This window comes from Trachemys scripta, chromosome 4, assembly GCF_013100865.1.
Source record: "Trachemys scripta elegans isolate TJP31775 chromosome 4, CAS_Tse_1.0, whole genome shotgun sequence".
In the NCBI taxonomy this organism is placed as follows: domain Eukaryota; kingdom Metazoa; phylum Chordata; order Testudines; family Emydidae; genus Trachemys; species Trachemys scripta.
In genome coordinates, this window is record NC_048301.1 from 18,769,731 (window position 1) to 18,787,554 (window position 17,824).

At 47.8% G+C, this 17,824-nt stretch overlaps 1 protein-coding gene across 3 annotated transcripts in view; it reads right to left on the reverse strand.

Annotated features, from left to right (window-relative positions):
- LOC117876083 (inverted formin-2-like) overlaps positions 1-17,519 on the reverse strand; it is a 72,944-nt gene extending 55,425 nt beyond the window's left edge. For 2 of the 3 annotated variants that reach the window (XM_034767865.1, XM_034767864.1), the window contains exon 1: positions 17,129-17,511. The gene's annotated coding sequence lies outside the window, so the exon portion shown is untranslated. Of the gene's footprint in view, positions 1-17,128 lie in introns of all 3 variants that reach the window. The other variant, XM_034767866.1, reaches the window with a different exon arrangement.
- Positions 17,520-17,824: the final 305 nt, after the last annotated feature.

A 17,824-nucleotide genomic window follows, 5' to 3' on the forward strand; every position in this document is an offset into this window, starting at 1 on the left:
CAAACTATGGCACACGTGCCGAAGGCGGCACGCGAGCTGATTTTCAGTGGCACTCACACTACCCGGGTCCTGGCCATCAGTCCGGGGGGCTGTGCATTTTAATTTAATTTTAAATGAAGCTTCTTAAACATTTAAAAAACCTTATTTACTTTACATACAACAATAGTTTTGTTATATATTATAGACTTATAGAAAGAGACCTTCTAAAAACGTTAAAATGTATTACTGGCATGCAAAACCTTAAATTAGAGTGAATTAATGAAGACTCGGCACACCACTTCTGAAAGGTTGCTGACCCCGGCCTAGTTGGTTGGGTAACAGATGGGAAATGGCCTATGAGGCAATAGTGAAGATGAGGTATTTTCTAGGTTTGATATCTGGCTATCTAACATCAGTCTGGTTTGTTTCTTCATTTATGAACAATGTATAAGGCTATGATTTTGTCATGGATATTTTTTAGTAGAAGTCAGGGATAGGTCACGGGCAATAAACAAAAATTTACGGATGCCGTGACCTGTCTCAGACTTTTACTAAAAACATCCCTGACAAAATGGGGTCCAGCACCCTGCCCCACTGCGTGCGGCTGGGAGCTACAACCCCACCTCCCAGCCCCATGGTTGGGAGCTGGAGCGCTCACCCCATGCCCACGGGGGTGGGGGATCTGGAGGGGAGCCTGCTGCTCACAGCGGCTGGGGAGCTCCAGGGTCCCACCGTGGCAGCTGGACGATGCGGGGGATGGGGGTGGAGAGGGCCTGCCGCCCGTGGTGACTGGAAAGCTCTTGGATCCCCTGGGAGCTGGGGGAGGATCTGGTGGCTGGACTGCTGCAGGGCCCGAATGTCACGGAGGTCTCTGGAAGTCACGAATTCCGTGACTTCTGCAACCTCCATGACATAACCGTAGCCTTAACAATGTACTCTGAACATGTGAGGAATAGGAAGCCTCAAGGAGGAAAACATAGGGCCGTAAAGCCAATTCTTCTCTGTGCCACCTCCTGAATCCCTCTACCTACTTTCACTTCCCTAGTTCCCTTGGAGATGGAAAGCAAGGAGATTCTGACCTCTGTATATGTTTGTACCTTGGTAACACTACAGCCCTCTCCTCCTCACAACTATTTCTCCTACCACCTTTGGGTAAAATATACTCTGTATGTATGGAACGTTATAGGAACAAATTGGGAAAATTCTTTATCTGATGGATAATTAGGACTAGCTGCAGTGGTTTTACTGCTGCCAGAACATGCATGCTTCTTGGCAGTGGTTATCTATTTAACGTCTGCTTTAAATGTGATACTTCGTTAAAAATATCAGCATTTTTTTTAACTAGGAAAATATTGTGAGATAAAACATCCTGTTTTCGGGAGGGTACATGCAGCTGCACAGAAGGATCTTCTGCTTCAGCGCGACACTTTGGGCTTTGTTCAGCTTGGAATGGAGATTACAAAAGTATCCAGAAAAAACAGCATCAGTGGTTACATATTGAGTGATGGACACAGCCATACTAATGCAGATGGAAAACATTTACAAATTATTTTCAAAAAGATGTGCTCATGCCAACTACTAATGCCTAATGTTCAAAAAACAGCTCCCACTGACTTCAGTTGCAGTTGGGAGGACTCAGCACCTCTGTACATCAGACCTCTGGAGTCTCAAGTTAGGTACTCAGGAAATGAAGAACGCACCGTTAGTGGCTACCTGTGAAAAGTTTGGTTCAAGTGAGCTGCCCAGCATTACACAGGAGTGGCTGAGGTAGTGATAGAATCTATTTCTGCAGGGCAGCATTCAACTGCTTAAATAAACCATGAGACCATCCTCTTTTCTGTTCTTTCAGTCCCCTTTCTCACTCACTACACACTGTCCAACTACTGCAAGAAATGAGGCAGGGGTCCTACAGTCCACAGCCTCCTTCATAGCACAATCCTGATTCATCCCCAGGCATGTCCATCCTGTGCACTGAATGAGGCAGGGGTCCTCTGGAAAAAATGGTATGTGATCATGTAATTAAAGACTGCATCACAATGCACAGGCAACCTTAATTCTGTCATTTCACAGGCATGTGCTGACAGCAGAGGAACCGTTGAGCTCAGCAGTCTTGGGTTCTATTCCAGGTTCTGGAAGAGATTATTCTCTTGTGGTCACAGATCCTTTTGCCCCTGCCACCTCTGGCCTATCCCTGCCCTACTCCTGTCTCTTCCCCGATCCCTAGGCTCCTTGTCCCAGTCTCCTTGCCTAGCCAATCTGTCTCCCACTCTGGGCTGCCCATTTGAGTCCCAGTCTGTCCTCTAACTCCTTGTCCCAGTCTCCTCGCCCACTAGTCAGTTCAAGTCCCTTCCTCCAGGTTCCTCCTCAGATCTCAGTCCCATCCACCCTCAACTCCGAGTTCCAGTCTCCATGTCCAGCCAGTTCCAGTCTTTCCCTATCTCAGTTCCTTATCTGATCTTAGCTTCTCATCAATCCCCATGGTCGAGGCCTTTTCCCTCTGCATCTGAATCATGCTATTCTTCCTCCACCACATAGTCTGGGCCCAGCATGGGAGTTATTGTGAGCACAGGAAAAGCAGTCTCCCTGCTTACAGTTCTAGTGCCCAACACCACAGCAGCTGGGAGGAGCAAATTGCAAGGGAAGTCCTGCTTGGCTCCTGCAGCCCTAGGTTGGCGGATGCTCAGTGCAGACTGAGTCTCCAGAGATCTTAGCTTCAAAGCTCTAACTAGTCTCTAATGAGTGTGTGAGATCTGAGATTTTCAAAGGTTTATAGCTTGACCAAATTTGGTCCCTTTTCCCTGGGATCTATAAAAGGCACATGCTTGGCACCAAGCAATAGTCCTTCCAAATTTCAAGACTCTGCTCAAAACCATGAAGGGCTAAAGCTTCTCAAAGAAACAGCTATACAATTTTTTTTAACATGGGCAAAACAATGGATTTCCCCCTAATCTTGGAAGCAACTGGATCACTTTTACTGAACCTTAAAAAAAATACAGCCTGAGGCAGACTCCTGGCATGGAAAATTTCAGCCGGAATAGTTGAAGTTTTGCAAAGTTATAAACAACTGAAAACTGGGTCTTATAACTGAAAGTATCAGGCAAGCTTAACTTTAGATGGAGCTACTGGCTCCTTCTATAAGGAGAGAAAGAGAGAGCTGGTCAAAACAGCATAAAAACAATTATGAAGACTTCTACAATGATTTTTCCTCTCTATTTCATCAAAAATAAACTAAAATGTCAGTGAAAAATTTAATGAATATATTAAGAAATTTCAACCACCTTCTATTATACATAAATAATGAGATTTTTGAGTCATCAAGCTGCACATACTACTTGCCTAGTTAACCCTTCAATCGTATTTCCCCGGATTCTCCTTCCCTTTTTTAAAGATGGGCACTATATTTGCCTTTTTCCGGGACCTCCCCCGATCGCCATGAGTTTTCAAAGATAATGGCCAATGGCTCTGCAATCACATCAGCCCAGGGCCGGCTCTAGGCACCAGCAAACCAAAGACGTGCTTGGGGCAGCACATTTTCAAGAGCGGCATTCTGGCCATCTTTCCCCCCCCCCTCCTTTTTTTGCTTTGGGCGGCAAAAGTCTAGAGCCGGTCCTGGCAGCAGCAGCGTGTCACCCTGGGGCCGCTGCGGTTCGCGCCGCGGGGGAGCAGCGCCGCACCTTGTGGCTGGGCCGGGCAGGCTCCTAGAGGGGACACTCGGGCTGGGGGCCGCCCCTCAGGGCACATGCAGCCACCTGCAGATGCCGCAGGGCGGTCGCCCCCCAGCACCGCAGTCGGGGCTGGGCGAAGCGGCCCGAGCCGCCCAGGGACTGTGGCAGGGGGGCCAGAAGCAGCAGCAGCGGCGGGGCCATAGAGTGCGGGGCGCTGCCTTGCGGGGCCCGCGTCCCGCTCTCCGGAGCTCCGCTCCCTCTGGGGCTGCCCTGCCCCGGCTCCTCAGCCCCCTGCTGGGGCGGTCCCACGGCTCTGCCCTCCCGGGTCCCGGCCGGTCCTGGAGGCGGGAGCCCTAGCTGAAGGGACCCTGGGCTGAGGCGCGGCCCGGGAGCCCCGCTGCCTACCCTGACCCTGCCAGTGCCAGACCGGCTGGAGGCGAGGGGGGAGCAGGCGGAGTAAGCACTGGTGGGGGAGAGCCCAGCGCTGGGGCAGCAGGGGGTGCGGGTGGGGTGGAGGTGAGAGCCCAGGGGTGGGGTGGGAGGGCGGCCAAAAATATTTTCGCTTGGGGCGGCAAAAAACCTAGAGCCGGCCCTGCATCAGCCAACTCTCTCAGCACTCTTGGATGTATTGCATCCAGCCCCATGGACTTGTGCATGTCCAGCTTGTCTAAATAGTCCTTAACCCGTTCTTTCACCACTAAGGGCTGCTAACCTCCTCCCATACTGTGCTGCCCAGTGCAGCAGCCTGGGAGCTGACCTGTCTGTGAAGACCGAGGCAAAAAAAGCATTGAGTACTTCAGCTTTTTCCACATCATCTGTCACTAGGCTGCCTCCCCCATTCAGTAAGGGTCCCACACTTTCACTTTCTTGTCTTACTATGTGTTTATATAGCACCTAACAAAATGGGACCCTGATCCTGCTAGGGTATTCTGGGTGCTGCTGCAATATGAACAATGAATAATAATGTCACTTTGGCTTAACAAAATGGGCTCTTCTATTAGAGCTGGCCAAATTATTTACTGTGAATAAATGATCCAAGGTATCCCTTCATAGTGTTTACAACTTGTTTGCAAGCCAATCCAGTGTTCTTGCTAACGTGTTCATGAGTATTCACCAAAGAGTCTGGTGGAAGAATTTTCAGGCTATGGGTTGTTTACAGACTGTTCACTTTGTTTTTCATACTATTTTTGGTGTGTGATTTGAAACCTAAACCACATGGTATTATTTCTGCCCCCTGACTGAAAGACTGAAATTTCTCAAACAAAGTGAATGGCAGGTGGAGGAAAAAAATATAAAGCTGATGTAAAATGAAATTTCTGTCTTGCAGGAAATTGTGATATTTTGACATTTGTTTTCATCCTGAATCTGGATGACAGGTCTAAATATCAAAACATTGTTCAGAAAAAAAATGATTCAGAAATATTGAAATGTTTCATTTTGAGGTAGGTTGACTAGAGTTACCATCCATCCGTATTTCCCCAGACATGTCCGGCTTTTGCGTCTTTAAATAGCCGTCCGGGAGGAATTGGTAACAAGGTTAAAAGGTCCGGGATTTTTCCTCCTCCCCTTCCTCCCTCCCTTCCTTCCATGCAGAGTGTGGCACGGCTGATTGGGCGGCTGGGCCTGATTGCGCCGCTCCCATTGGCCTCCAGCAGCCAGATCCCCTCCCTTGCTCCCACGCCCATGCTGCCTGCAGCCCGGTGTAACCACACAAACAGCCCCACCTGCAGCATGTTTTGCCTACACGTGGAGCCAGCATCTGACTGGCATGGGCATGGTAAAGGGAGTCCCGGGGGCAGTCAGGGAGCAGGGGGAGGGTTGGATGGGCCTGTCTGGGGGTGGGGGAGTGAATATGGGGTGGAGGGGGCGGTGGGTTATATTTTTTTGTGTTCCCCGAGCTCCAGCAATATCCAAGGCCGGTGGTCCTGCTCCAGCAATATTTGGAGCTGGGTCTCTCCCCCGGCCCTGCCTGGAGCGGGCCCCGGCCTCCATCTGACACCCCCCCTCCACGGGTCCCCCCGTCCCTGCCCAAAAGAAAGCAGCACACCCCTCTCCCCTGCCTGCTTGTGCTGCACAAGTAGCACATTCCTACGCCCACCCGGGCAGCAACTGCTGTCTGCTGCCCCAGGGTCCTAGTGCCCCCCATCCACTAATGGCAAGGCAGGCTGCCCTTACCCTGCCCTTCCACCCTAGCCCTGAGCCTCTCCAACGCCCCAAACCCCTCATCCCCAGCCCCAGCCCTCTTCCCCCCGCACCCGAATCCTCTGCTCCATCCGTGAGCCCCCTCCTGCATCATGAACCCCTCATCCTCAGACCCAACCCTCATTCCCCTGCTCCCTAATCCTCTGCTCCATCCCTGAGCCCCCTCCTGCATCATGAACCCCTCATCCTCAGACCCACAGCCCTCACCCCTGCAATCCCTCCTATCCCCAAACTCCCTCCCCAACCCCCTCCCCCTTCCCACACACCCCCTCCTGCCCTCAAACTCCCTCCCAAAGCCTGCACCCCCTCCCTTTACACTGCCTCCCACCCCCAAACTCCATCCCAGAGCCTGCACCCCTCACCCCCTCCCGCACACCCACCCCCTGCCCCAGCCCAGAGCCTGCACCCAGCACCAAAACTCTATCCCAGAGCCTGCACCCCTCCTACACCCTAATCCCCAGCCCAGGACCTGCACCCCAGACCTCCTCCCCCCACCCAACTCCCCTCCCAGAGCCATAGGCAGGTGGGGGGGCGGGTTCTGGGCACCACCAAAATTTCTACAAACCTGCCACCCATAAGGGTCGGGGCAGTCAGGGGACAGGTAGGGTCCTAGGGGGGCAGTTAGGGTTGGGGGTTCTCAGGAGGGGGCAGTCAGGGGACAAGAAGCGGGGGGGGGTTGGGGGTGCTGAGGGGGGCAGTCAGGGGGTGGGAAGTGGGAGGGAGTGGATGGGGGCGGTGCTAGGGCGGGTCTCCCCCCCCCGCCAGTGTCCTCTTTTTTGATTGTGGAAATATGGTAACCCTAAGGTTGACACTCATTTTTCTGTGTGCCTCAGCCCTCTAGGTGCCTTATGGGAGATGTAGTTCTAGGCCCCTCCTGTATCTCTTCTTCTCTGTGGGCCCTACTCTTGGCTGGACTACATCTCGCATGATGCACCTAAGTTTCTCCCTGTGCCTGAGCTGCTGCTATGCCTCATGGAAGACAGAGTTTCATTTTGATTTTCCCAACAGAAAATTCCACCAAAATTGATCCTTTCACGCAGAAAGGTTGGATGTTAACGAAACTGCATTTTTCGATGGAAAATGTTTAATTCAAAACTTTTGGACCAGTCCTACTCTTGTATGTGCACAAATACAAGATGGATATTCACACAAGAAGATGGACATTCATACAGAGAATAGCCACTGTCCAAACATCTGTGTGAACAAAAAATATTTGTATGGATGTTCACAAATGAATGGGGCAAAACAGGACTCAACCAAACAGCCACTCACAATTTGAATGAATATTTGTGGACATTACATTGAACCAGGTCGGTTGGTTATCTTACACAGCAAGTGGCCTAATTGCACACACCCTCTATGTACACACACCCTGTTCAAACAAGACTAAACTTAGCTGCGATTTCCATAACACACCCACTCTTTGAAGTTACTGGATCCTTTCTCTCTTCCACACACTTTATTGCTTGCAGCAAGGTTGTAGCCGTGTTGGTCCCAGGATATTAGGGAGACAAGGTGGGTGAGGTAATATCTGTTATTGGACCAACTTCTGCTAGTGAAAGAGACAAGCTTTTGAGCTTACACAGACCTGAAGAAGAGTTCTGTGTAAACTCAAAAGCTTGTCTCTTTCACTAGCAGAAGTTGGTCCAATAAAAGTCATTACCTCCCCCACCTTACAATCGGTGGCTATGCCTCTCTAATGCACTTTATTGGAAGCTTTGTTTGCATATGAACATTATGAGGAGTTGCTACTGAGCGTGCTCAGTCACTAATTTTAAAAGTTAAGCATCTGAGCTGTTTAAAATCATTTCTTGCATAAAGTAGAAAAGGGGCTTAGTGTGCTTTAGAAACTAATCCCCTCCAGAAATGCTTTTAAATTAATCCAATTACTTTCTCTAGAGCCATATAGAAAAGTATGAAGCCAGTTTAAAAAACTTATTTATGTTGCAGTTCTGTAATTCTAAAACATCTTGGCCAATTTTAACCCTTCCACTGCTCTGCTCCAGAATTTGTACCAAAGGGGTATTAATTATTTCAGACGTCAGTTCTGGGGGCCTAGAATTGTGTTTCTCAAATCTTTCCTTTTCAAATCTATTCCAATGTCTTGTAATTGAAGTGGATTGAAAGCAAAGTGGTTTATGAGTAATTTTTATGTTCATGCTGGTAGCAAAATGCCTTTGCTATAAACATTGTTTAAAGTTATATACGGTGTGTTTCTATTAGTAGTAACAATGTCTTGCTCTTCCATAGTGCTTTCTGTGCAAGGATCTCAAGAACTTCATAAACAGTTTGTTGGCATTAAGTTGTATTATACTCTGTCTTTCCAAATAAATGGAGAAGTGGGTTAAGTTACCTTGGCCAGATCCTCAGCTGGTGTAAACAAGCAAAGCTCCATTGAAATTTAAGAAACTGCACCACTTTACACCAGCTTAGGAGCTGTCTCTCTCTGCCTGGCTTAATATATAGAAGACACTAGACTTGTCCAATATCTTTAAATGAATAAATAAAATGACATTTTTTATTAAAGCAGTCCAGCACTACATGTATGAATTGCTCCAATGTTTTCTTATGAGTGCACCCAGAACAACAGTTTGGGGCTTGCAGACTTCCTAATCAATCTGAGAAAGTTTAAGCAATGTGGCCATGTAATAGAGCTCCTCTCCCTCTCCTAGGACAGGGGTTCTCAACCTTTTTCTTCTGAGCCCCCCCCCCCCCAACATGCTGTAAAAACTCCATGCCCCACCTGGGCAACAACACCTGGGTTTCTGCATATAAAAGCCAGGGCTGGCGTTAAGGGGGAGCAAGCAGGGCAATTGCCTGGGGCCACAGGCGCCCCCATGAAGCTACATTGGTCAGGCTTCAGCTTCAGCCCAGGTGACAGGGCTCAGGGCCCTGGGCTTCAGCCCCATGCGGTGGGGCTTTGGCTTTCTGCTCTGGGCCTCAGCGAGTCTAATGCTGGCCCTGCTTGGAGGGTCCCCTGAAACCTGGTTGCGGTCCCTAGGAGGCCCCAGACCCCTGGCTGAGAACCACTGTCTTAGGCAGAGGTGGGCAAACTGCAGCCTGTGGGCTACATTCGGCCTGTGGGAACGTCCTGCCTGGCCCTTGAACTCCCGGCCAGGGAGGCTAGCCCCCGGCCCTTCCCCTGCTGTCTCCCCACCCCCGCAGCCTCAGCTCGCAGTGCCGCCAGATCTCTGGGTGGCGGGGCTGTGAGCTCCTGCCAGGCAGCGCAGGCCACCGGCCTGCCCCAGTTCTCTAGACTGCGTGTCTGGCTCAGGCCGGGTGGTGCGGCTGCCAGTCCTGGTGCTCTGAGCGGCATGGTAAGGGGGCGGGGAGCGGGGGGGGTTGGATAAGGGGCAGGGAGTCCTGGGGGGCAGTCAGGGGACAGGGAGCAAGGGGTGGTTGGATAGGCGTGGGAGTCCTAGAGGAACTGGGAGGGGGCGGATAGAGGGTGGGGGCCAGGCTGTTCGGAGAGGCACAGCCTTCCCTTCCCGGCCCTCCATACAGTTTTGGAAACCCAATGTGGCCCTCAGGCCAAAAAGTTTGCCCACTCCTGGTCTTAGGGTAAGTCTGCACTGCAATTAGACACCCACAGCTGGCTGTGCCAGCTGACTCAGGCTAGTGGGGCTTGGGTTAAGGGGTTGTTTAATCCCTGGAGCCCAGGATCTAGGATCCTGCAAGGTGGGAGGATCCCACAGAACCCAGACTGCAGCCCAAGCCCGACTATCTACACCACAATTAAGTAGCCTTGCAGCCCGAGTCAGCTAGCACTGGCCAGCCATGGGTGTCTAACTGCAGTTTCAACATACCATTATAGACCTTGTGGGGCACATTTAGCACTCAGTTACAGTAGTGTAAATCCAATGTGACTCCAATATCTAGATAGGAATAATAGTAACATTTGAGAAGAGTAGAATTGTCCCCAGGCTTTCAAAAGCAGTAAGTGCTCCTCAGAGGTGGATAAACACTAAACAGCTAACAAATACTGGACAATTTGTTCTGCAGTTTAGAGTCCGTGGTCCATTCTTGTATAAGCTTATGCTGAGAGCTAACTCCTGCTGTTCAGTGGGACTAGGTTTTGGCCCTTAGGAAATCAATGTAATAGAGAGAAATTTAATAATTCAACCACACTACTTATAGAAACTGCAACTGAATGGGCTAAAAGCCACATTTCCCTGATTAAAATGGAGAGAAATTATTTAGCTATTTCTAGTCTATAACATTAGCTGTATTTATTCCTGCATTTCAGCCAAGGGGAAGGTTTGATTCAGTGCCCAGCAGCGCATTAACTCGCATGAACAAGGCAAGTCAATGTTTACTTCACAATATCTTAGTGTGAATCACTAATATCCTGTATAAATATTGCAATCTACTTTTCTTTCTCCCAACAAGCTTTTTATTCCCACTATGTCTACATTCTAGATATGGCTGACACTTAAACCGAAGATTTCCAAAGTTTTTAATGGCAGAAGTAATTAATCTAATTGATGGAGTAACTAATTTTTGTAAATGGTCAGCCATTTTTGATCTAAGAATACACAAAAGGCGCAGATTGTAGAGCATTTGCAATGGCGACGAGCAATTACACAAACAAAAAGCCCTCTGGAAATCAATAGCACTACTTATGGATGTGCTCCGCAATATGAGCAAAATCTCCACAATCTGGCCCAGAAATCCCTGGATATTTTACGTAGCAGCTGTAATTTACGAACAGCGGGATGGACCTCAGTGCAGTTTTGGGCTGCAGCATTTTATCTTGGCTGAAAAACACAATCTGCATCTTCTAGATTGTAAACACTTTGAGGCGGAGACTGTCTTCTTGTTATCTTTATTCTGTCCCGAGCATAATGGACTCCTGGCCATGAATAATCACTAAACTGTGTTAAATTCGATTCGTGGAGTTGTATTAGATATGTGGAAGTCTTATGGAGTTAGAAACCACCACAAAAATCTGCATTTTACAATAGAAACTGTGACAGACAATGGCAGGCACCTCTCTAGAAGACTCCATTAATTCAGGGAAGTCTTATGGCCTGTGTTATACAGGAGCTCAGATTAGATTATTACAGTGGTTGCTTATGGCTTTATAATCTATGAATGACTGCGTCACATTATGGAAGAAACATCAGAAAAGTACAGTTCCATTGACTGGCTCTTACACTGAGGTTTTGAATGAGAAACTAAAGTGGGGGTGGGAGTTGTTGGGTATGATTAAATAAACATGGTGGATACAGCCATTGGAGAACGGGAGAGCCATGCTTACAGGAGAGAAAGCTACTGACAACTGAAAGCAAAATAGCTTCTCATAATTTACTGTAGGGAAAAAAAAAAACCCAAGTAGATAACAGTTCACATAGATTAAGTAGTGATCTGGGAAGCAGATGCAAGGCAAAGTATCTGGGCGTATCCTCGCCTTCTGGAAAATAACATTCTGGATCAGGTAGGGAAAGAGGCCTGATTCTCCAATGCCCTGCACCTTCTGTAGTCATTTACACCTGTAAAAAATGGGTGTAAAATATGACCCAATCAGGGCTTGTCTATACACAGTGGTGCACTGGTTCAACTTAAGGTATGATTTTAAATTAATTTAATTAAACCAGTGCAAAAGCTGTGTGGACACTGATTTTGCTGTAATCCAGAATTTTTTTGGTTTACCTTAAATTGATTATGAAGATGTTTAAACTGAACTGAAATAAGACACTCTTAATCTGAAATAAGAGTGTACCCACAAGGGCTTGCACCAGTTTAACTAATCCAGTTTAATTAAACAAGGCCTCAGAATGGTAGCTTTTTACTGTCGCTGTGCACTGTTGTGCATGACCACACTAAGGCAATGGAAAATTAGGCCCGTGGGTGTTGAACTATAGAAGAAAATCTATTTACAAAAGTAAACTACCTTGTATTAGATAAGCCTGTGCTTCCATCTGGAGGCTCTAAGAATGGATGATGCAAACATCTTCTTGGAAAGAAAATACAACACATCCCTTTTTGGGCTGGATGTGCATGACTTAACAGAAGAGAATGCCATCCAAATGGATAAGCAGAAGACAGCTTGCAGATAGATAAAACCAATGTGGAATAAGAAGCACAGAGAGAGCTGCCTTGTTAAAAATAATTTAGTTTAATTGTCAGTGAATGGAGTGTAACGAAGTTACTTCCCAGCTATATCAAGACAAACAGACCCGGCTCAGCTAAGTTAAAAATGATGTCATCTTCATTCATTTTGTTGGACAGCTGTGAGGGTTGGGGCGTCTATGCGCAGCCTTGTGTTGGAAACGGTGCAGAGACACAGGCTGCACGTAGATGCAGGAGCTCAGGGAAGGAATGTGCTTCAAGCAGGCATGGGCTCGCCTTGGTGAACATCCTTTAGGAAGATGCCACTTGTTCTGCTACTGTGCTGGGAAGGCTAGCGCAAAGAGGGGGATATAATGGGCCCACCTCCTCCCTGGCCCCTTGGAAGTGGTGTATATTCCTGGGAGAACAGGAAGGGATTGGTTCCTATGCTGCTCTGGCCATAGGTTCTACCAGGAAGGGAAGTCTACTTCCATCCCTTCTTACCTATTGTGACCTGTGCAAGGGCTGGGGACAGTCTTGCTCAGTATATCAAGCATACTGCGCATTGCACGGTATGGAGCTAGACTGCATTCTGCCCAACTCTCCTCTCGTGACTCCTATCCTTGGGCTTTGATGTCCTGGCTCACTTAAACGTGGTTCAACCTTCCAAGCCAGAGACACTAACGTGAGCAAAACCACTGTGGTGCTCGGATGCTTTGAGATACTTATTGTTGCCCCTTCTCCTGACCCCAGTCTCCTGATAACAGCGTTGCCCCTCTGCCAAGCAGTAGCAGATGTCTAGGGCCTTTCAGGTTGGCTTCCCAGTGGAGGAGAAAATCAATGAAGTGATGTCTGGATATCTTCTAAGTGTAACTGTAATTGCTTTATTTACACATATATCAGACTTTCCCTTCTTATATTCCTCTCTTTCAGGAATCTCATCCCAACACCAATGCCCAGTTCTCACGGAGTAATTCTACCTGAAGAACTGACTCGAGTCTAATCCAGGTTATTGGGCTCAGTACCCGGGTGAATGAGTGGGCATTAAGTGGCCTGTGATGTGCAGGAGGTCAGAGTAGGTGGTCTTGCGGTCCTTTCTGGCCTTAAACTCCATGGCCATGTCTACACCATGGGTGCGACAGCCGCACAGCTACAATGCTGCAGCTATATCGCTGTAGCACCTTAGTGTAGACTCTTTCTACAGCAACAGAAGGAGTTTTTCAGTCGATGCAGGAACTCCACCTCCCTGAGCAGAAGTAGCTAGGTTGACAAAGGAATTCTTCCATAGACCTAACTGTGTCTCCACCAGGGAGTAGGTTGGTTTAATGACAGCACTCAGCGGTGTTAATTTATCACATCCCAAACCACCATACCTATCTCGACCTAACTTTTAAGTGTAGACCAGGCCTATGACTCTAATTGGACACCAAGGCAGAGAACAAACTCTCCGTCTCCTGGCACAGAACCTTATATATAAAACCCAGAACCGTATATATAAAACCCCAAAACTAACACCACCATGAGCATGTCTTCCAAGTCTAAAAATGTGCTCAAGTACTAAGAGGAAGAACTTGGGAGATGATGTTTAACAGCGCCACCTGGTGACACCTGCCATAACTATAACCATAGTGAGCAGAACCATACTTGGGACCCTTTCAACTCCAAAATCTGACAGATCTACAGCTGCTTGTTGTTAAACTAGATTATTCCTAGTCTAATGTCTCTTTTGAAGGCAGCTCTCACTTTTAAGGTGGTTTTAACATTTTGGGTGAAATCCTGAATCCACTGAAGTCAATGACAAAACTCCAGTTGACTTCAGTGGAGCCAGGATTTTATCATCTGGGTCCAATTTCTGCCCAATATAATTCCATTGACTTTGTTGTCAGGCCCTTTATTCATTCACAGCTTTCCTACGGTCATTTTAAATATATCATGAAATCTTATATTTTCATTTATTTCTGACTTCACTATTTTGAAGCATTTTGAAATGTCAGGTAAGGTGCCAGGCTGTTGGAAATAGCTGAACTTGAAAACAATATTGATCATTATGTCAAATGGAAAAGTTATTGTACTGCTAATCAACAAAGACCCCTCTGACTTTAAACTTTCTGTGGGAATAAAAGACTATGCTGACAAATCACAACCAATATTCAGCTGCCACATTATACAACTAGTTACTTTCAACTGCAATAACTCTTTATATGCATACACTGTGACTCAACAGCAGATGAATACATACACCCTCTTTGTACTTATTTCCACATTCAGTTCCATAAAAGTGGCTATCCATCCAAGCTGTCGACATCTGGAAGCAATTATCAAATTTGTCTGTTATACAGCAGTCACTTTCCCAGAGAAAACAGACAGTGCCCAGCCTCTGATTAGAAAGTTTAGTTGCTTGGCTAAGTCACAGAACTATTCGGTCCACTTCTTTTGCAAGATTCTTTTAATTGTTCCTTCCTTAGTATTCTTCCAGCACAGCTCCTAAACTGGAACAACTAGAACATTGCGTCAGAGCCCACGCCCAAATCCACAGCAGAACTAACAGAAACAATGCCAGCTAAATTAACTACAATCAAAGGCGATAGGCTAAATCTCAACCTTATTGAGTTGATCTAATCGTTTATGTAAGTATTTGTATGGCCCTTTACATGGTAGTATATGAGGGCCTTCCAAGTATCTTAAAAAAATAAATGTTTGCAAAATCCATGTTGTACTTTGTGCTTTCAGTGTTCATTTGTTCACCTTATAAGACAAAGTCAATGTTGGCAGCACAGCATTTATAAGCATCCCTATAATAATCTGTTGTACGTATGTGATTCCGTAAAACAGGTAAATAATGCTGAGTTCTAGTTCTAGCTGGGAATTAGAAACTCATAATAAAGTGTGCTGTGAAAATGACTAGGAAAATATTTTGATAATATTATGAGTTAAGTGGTGAGCCCCATGCCACGGCAAAGTCAGAATAGTGTTAAATCACATTGTAAGACTACAGCTAGAATTTACAATATATTTAACATTTGTACTCCATCAGGTAAAAAGTAACATGATCATAAATGTAAAAAAGCACGGATAATAACTAGGGCTCTGTGGTATGTCAATACTGCAATAAATCACCTGTGGCTGGCTCATGTCAGTTAACTTGGGCTGGCGGGGAGCGGGGGTTGGGCTGCAGGGCTATAAAATTGCAGTGTAGACATTTGGGCTCAGGCTGGAGGTTGGGCTCTGGGACTTTTCCCCCTAGCATGGTCCCAGAGGCCAGGGTCCAGTAGCTGGCAGCCTGTTCTGAATCCTTACTGATAAAATCCCCATAAACACTTTTTATGAGAACAGAGGTGTTAACCCTGGGCAGTTGAATGGCAGCTCAGATAATTACATTCTGCCTCCTAAAACATCAGGCCAACTTTAACTGGATACATTGTTTATTCCTGATCTGAGCCATTGTGTAGTTATCAACAGCTCCCATCTTCTGCATCAGAGAGGGTTCCATTATATAGCGGTGGGAGAAATCCTTCATCTATTATCCTATACACAATGGTCATGTGAGACTTTAAAATTAATGTTTGTAAAGTGAGATCCTTTGATGAGAGTCTGATAGAACTTTCATTTATTACAAGACAGAAATAACTTTTCAGATATCTTGATAAATTTCTGCATACCATGTTTCTAGGCCTTATTTGACAGCACCTACATTCCCTCTGCATAATGGAAAATCAAGTCAACTAGGATCAAATAGGGTTGAGTCTGACTATTGAGAAACAGAAGTTAAAGTCCAGGCAAATGCAGTAGGCTAAATTCATCCTTAGTGGAACTCCACTCACTTCAGTTCAGTTCCTTTACACCAGCCTTGAATTTGGCCAACAGTCTGACCCCCAAGTAGGGTGCAAGCTACACAATATTTTGTTTGATGTGCTTCTCAAATTGGGGTTTGCCCTCCCAGAGGAGTTGCCACGTCAGGTCATTTGGCATGTATGTATGCTGAGTCCAAGGAACCCATGGCAAGAGCCATCTGTCTCATAAAATGGGTACATTGCTGGGAATTAGAACCTCAGGTGGGATTTGGAGAGTTTCTCCTGCCTGAGAATATGGGTAGAATCATAGAATATCAGGGTTGGAAGGGACCTCAGGAGGTCATCTAGTCCAACCCCCTGCTCAAAGCAGGACCAATCCCCAGGTAGGATGTCAGGAGAGCTCCTGGATTTTCCTCATGGCTCTGGAACTCATCTTAGGTTGTTGATGCACTGATGAGGTTTTCCCTTCACAGCACTGCCAGGATGTCAGTGAAAATGCTCTCTGGGAAGTGGCAGTGGATGTGTGCACCCACGTGCCCGCAGGAATGGGTGGGGCAAGATATGGGGAAGCCTTGCTGAAAAATGCCAGACAGGATACTTTCCTGCAAAAGCAATTTTCAAAAGCATGTAGTTGATGTGGTATGTCATTAGATCTAGCATAGCGAGCAGAAGTAGAAACTTCCCCATACTCCACTACCAATGTACCTCACCCTCATCCAGAAGGACCACATCTTTCAGAAAGAGCATATCGGTCAGTTTATATGTCAATGTAGCCGTTCAGCTAAGTAAATCATGATCAGATTTTCAAGCATGTAATTACACTGTAGCCCATCACAGCTAATGAAGGTATTTGTAAGGGGCAGATGCTGACATCTTAACCTGAAATCAATGGGACCCCAGCCCAGCAGAGTAATGCACACTGAGTAGGGTGTCAGAATCTGGCCTTTTACATAGTAACATTTTACAAAATATACCTACAAAAGCACCCCTGGCCAGACACATTCAAGTCTAAAAATACTGGTTTTTCTTACCATATTTCTGCTAAATGGCAGCCTAGGACGGAAGGTACAGACTAGCCCTCAATCCGATTTTTTTTTTTTTTTTTTTTTTTTGGCGCACCACCGTGAATTAAGGTGGATGTGCCAGCCCAGATTTTGTTACTCTCCACTCTGAAATTCTTTGCATAGCGGAGTCGGAGACAATCAGATCTTTCACAATTCTTTCAAAGGAAAAACAAATTCCTCCAGCTGAATCCAGCGGGGTTTACTGCAGGGAGCCCGGTTCTATCCCGAACGCATGCGGAGCTCCCCGGCCTCTGCCCAGAAATGATTCTGCAGCCCCGAGCTCTTGAGAAATCAAGTCACGGGTGACACTTTCTTGCCGCCCCCTGTCTCCCGCAGCAGCCCCCCGGGGTCAATGGGGAAGAGAGGATGGTCTTACCCAGCTCTCCCTGCGCTTGTTTTTCTCTCCTTCACCGGCTGCTGCTGCTAGCAGGGGCGGCAAAGATCATCCTCTCCCTGCTTCCAGTGCGGGGCAGCTCCTGACAGGCAACCACAGCCCAGCTGGTCCCAGGCGCGATGCAGGCGGCGATCGCTCCTGTCACTGCCCAGCGTCCCACGTGGAAGGAGCTGCACCCCGCCCCGCTCTCCCCCTGCCGGTCGGCCCCCGGGCCCCAAGCAGGGCGGGTCCTGCCAGCCCAGCGCCAGCTGCTCGCCGGGCAGCTCCGGAGAAGTGTGTGCAGGGAGCGCCGGGACCCAGGCACCGCCCAGCCAGGGCCGCGGCTCCCCAGCAGCCCCGGGGCAGCCGTTCCCTGCCCTTCGGCAAAACGACAGGGGCCCCGCAGCAGCAGGGGGAGGAGAAACCTCGCCCCCACCCCTCGGCCCCGAGCTTGGGAGGGGAAGGGAGGAGAGGGGAGATGGTGGAAGAGGAGCGGAGGGGGGGAGAGGATGAAGAGGAGGGGAAGGAGGGTGATGGGAAAGGGAGATAGTGGAAGAGGAGGGGAAGGTGAATGAAGGGCAATGGAGATGGTGGATGGGGCGGGGAGGGTGGATGAGGGTGAAGGGAGGATGGTGGAAGAGGAGGGGAGAGTGGGAGAGGGGGAAGGGAGGAGGGGGGAGGGGGGGGGGGGGGGGGGGG